Source organism: Sardina pilchardus, chromosome 17 (assembly GCF_963854185.1).
Source record: "Sardina pilchardus chromosome 17, fSarPil1.1, whole genome shotgun sequence".
Classification (NCBI taxonomy): domain Eukaryota; kingdom Metazoa; phylum Chordata; class Actinopteri; order Clupeiformes; family Clupeidae; genus Sardina; species Sardina pilchardus.
Window position 1 is genome coordinate 28104599 of NC_085010.1, and position 4100 is coordinate 28108698.

Consider the following 4100-nt stretch of genomic DNA (forward strand, 5'->3'; position numbering starts at 1 on the left):
TCTGGTTTTAAAAGTAGTTTTACAAACGGTGTTTCTCTAGCTTCTCTGCTCTAAAATATTTTAGATAATCTTCATTGTATACAGTTATTCCTCATAACGCAGTCACTACACATGTCTTCAGGAGTAGAAAATATGCACCTTCCTAATCTTACTTTTCCTCCCCCTGATCTCCTTCTCAGAGCGATGTGGTGTTCTTGATCAGAATCCAAAACCCTGCCTCGAGTCTTGTTTGTTTCCCCCCTCCGTAGAGCTGGGCGGATGAGCTGATGAGAACAGCTCCATGTGGGTCAGGTGGAGGCCAGAAGTGAGGGGGTGGGGTACTCACTAATCTCGGACTCTTGGCTCTGTCTAGCAAAACTTTTAAAACAGTTAACGGTTGCAGTTTACGTGGGAGAACGATGCCATGGCAACATGTTGACTACAGCAATACACCAGGATAAAGAGAATGTGGTCATGATTCATGGTGTTAAAAAATGGTAAAAAATGTATGGCATTTGCAGAGGTAGAATAATTTGTAGCCTACATATAAGAAGCATAATTGAAAGAGAATATCACCTCAGAGGTTATTTCAAGCTGTCTGAAGAAATATTACAGTTTCTTGAGTTTCTTGATATTTCAATAGTCCGGCACAGAATACCTCTTTTCTGAAATAAACTGGACTGGAAAGTGCTCATTAAATACTGATACAGATGATACACAGGCATGCAGGAACAGTGTCACATTTTGAACAAATGGGACTCAATCCAGAGCTTCCTAAATTTAGAATGGAACGTGCAGCTTTCAGCTGACTAAACATATTTAATCTGAAACATACTAAGCAGCTTCTTTTCTTTGGCCCGCAGCATGTAAACAGTTGGTCTAGATGCTATTTTTATAGATGTTGGTGTTATTGAGTGCAGTGCATTCACGGTATGTTTGTATTAGTGCTCATGATGATTTATTTGTTTATAAGCAAAATGCAGGGTACTTAATCAAGCATGATACAAAAATATCCTAAAACATCCCATTGCAAATTAATGTAGAAAGGTAAAAATACAGAGAACGCAGGTAAAACAATTAATAAAGTTAATTTGGTAATCTTGGTCGACAATGTGTATATAAACAAATGCTGGTCTGTCCTCCTTCAACTAAAGACACTAGACTCAGCCTCTAATTGAAATGATGGGCAAAGAGCAAAGTCACTCAATAAACAAAGTGTCATATGGGCATGAACTAAAGCTATTATTGTATGGGATGACACTGTATCACCATTGGTTGATTGTGTGGGTGTATATGTGGATGTGGGTATAAATAGGTGAGGTTGTTTATGTATCTGCTTGAGCACACTGAGGAAGGCGCTAAGCCGAACACGTTTAAATGCAAAGTGCGACCTTTTTTCCTTTTCTTAGTAAACGGTCTAGCACTCTCAAAAACAAACCGAGACTGAGTGAAGCCTGCTCCTACCATACAAATTATCATGAAGTAAAGCGGTCATATGCCATGTGGGCACACTGAGCTGATCCACTGATGTTTCAGGATCTTGCTCATGTATTAAATGAACATCTGTCCTTGTTGCTAAATTCACTTTAGCTAGAATTTAAACGTTCCACTTGGCCCACCATTTATGTTAGGACCCATAGTGTATGGCAGCAGTGTGCCCAAGCAATCTTGTTTTGACACTTTATTATTACATTATTATTCATGTGTAATTATGACACCATAGTTAAGTAAATTTAATTTGTAAAGCACATTTACACACAGCATGAGCTGACCAAAAAAACATATAAAGTCATAATATGCAAGTAGGCTATTATTTGCAAGTATTATGTAACCACATTGTGTATTATTCTCATAAACATTACAAACCTAGCCAGAATGGTATTCTAATATGCAAAACTGAGCATACCCCACACAAACTGATCCCAGTCAGTAAGGTACATCATTAAGTGTTCATGTTATATTTTTGCTGAATAACAGGTAAGAATATTAAAAGAAGGCAATAGAAATATACACAATTAAAGATTGTGTGTGTGTGCAATTGTGCATGGCCATAATGGTAAGAAAGGAAATACTCAACATTTCTAGCAGCACTATCATTCCTAATCTGCCACCTTGTGGAAACATGGGCACTTTTCTTGAAATGGTACATTTGTTGAGCATTATAGACACTCAACAGTAAATTAACATAAAGAGGTGTATGTAGCCTATACTTGGGCCAGAATTTGGTCCCAACTACATAGATGAAAAAAACTGCCTGCAACACCACACACGATTATCTGAGTAGCAAATAGGAAAACAGCATATTAAAAAAGTCGACAACTGTAAGCAGGTGCAACTCCTTAAAATGTTTTACTTATAAACTGTCAGGGAGACCAAACCCTGCAAAACAGTCATTTATCATCGCTCATACCCAGGTTTCACACTATAACCTAGAAACTACAAAACACAAAAACATGCAGTCAATTAAAACCAGTCCGTTCGGTACAGCTCCCTTTAGCACCTACACTGCAGACCCATTATCTCTAAAAGCTGTGGCTTAATTCAGGGCTTTATATCATCAATCAATTAAATGTTAAATGTGTAAAAGTGAAACCCTGTGGACAGGAATGTATCTAATTAACAATGTCAACTTCAAAGGGTGCTAACTTTTTGAAACAGGACAATTGCCCGCCCCAGCAGTATGGGCACTGGGCTGCAAAAACAAAAATGTATTTATGAAAGATAAAATAAATCACGCAAAAGGATAAAGTAAATTAAATGTAATCAAACATTTATTTTTACACAAATTCATGTTTTAGTGTCATTGGGCAACTGGGATTAGGGCATATTCTAAAGGTGGCGTGTGCTGCAGTTAAATGCGTCCACTTCCTAAACATTATCAATTTATTCTCAGTGGCTTTATTTACTACTAAATGAGAGTGGGAATATCACACACATAAATATGTGGCTATACTGTTCTTAACCTAATTAAAGCACACAAAGCTGCGTCAAATCAAATGGGTTTTTTTTTTTCACTTGATGAAAGTACATTGATGATGAACATACTTATGAAATCATGTTTTTTGGTGGTCATCATGCTGTGATTGTATAGCCATGCTGTGCTAACGGTATAATTTACTGATTGCAATGACTTTGAGTCATCTTTAGAAATAAGTCTAGTGGTTATAGAGGTCATTACATTGAGCCTGCATGCTGTTGTCATATTGTAGATGTATGATAAAGATTCTATTTTTATCTATCAGCTCAAGAAAATGAAACTGCTGATGGACATCTGCTTCTTCGTTAAAAACAAGACATTCACCGCACTTAACAGAATGGCACCTAAAGATTCCATTGTCGTTGTGCAGAGTACAAGACAAATACAGATAGATAGATAGATACTTTATTGATCCCCAAGGGGATATTCAAGACAATTAATGAAATGCAATTTGCATCTAACCAGAAGTGCAAAAAAGCAATGTGATATACACAGTAGGCTATGTGGTTCCGTATGCATTGCATGCAATTAGCAAGTCTTATAAGGGCAGAATAGAGGGATATGCAGTAATGATAAGATAGGCCTATATGCAGTGTATTGACAATAATTTTATATGTAAAAAAAAAAACAAGGATAATTTGGATATTCAGTATGAACTGTAGCCTATGTATACAGATATGAGCACTATAGTAACAGTAACATTGTAAGGGTAGGACAAATAAGTGTGCAAAATAAACAGTATGAGTAGGCTAGTAGAATAGACCTCTGAAGTTCGCCTACAAAAAGGATCCAAAGCTGCCATCTTTGCCCATATAAGGAGATCCGGGAGTTAATTGAAGCTAACTGCCTATGGCAAGTTGCATTGTAAGTTAGCTTTGGGGTAGCAAAGATCAAAGTGTGCTGTCTTCACCTGCCGAAGATCACAGTATCCATTAGAAGGCAGTGGACAAAACTGTGTAGTGAAAAACGTCTGCATTTCAAATGTCATCATCCCCGCGAGAGTTTAACAGGTGCGATTATTGAAAATCCCCATGTTATTTTCCCATAGAAAAAATCTCAAGATACCGGATCTCCTTATTTGGGCAAAGATGGTGCCTTTTTTGTAGGCGAACTTCAGAGGTCTATGGCTGTGTGGGCTGGGATA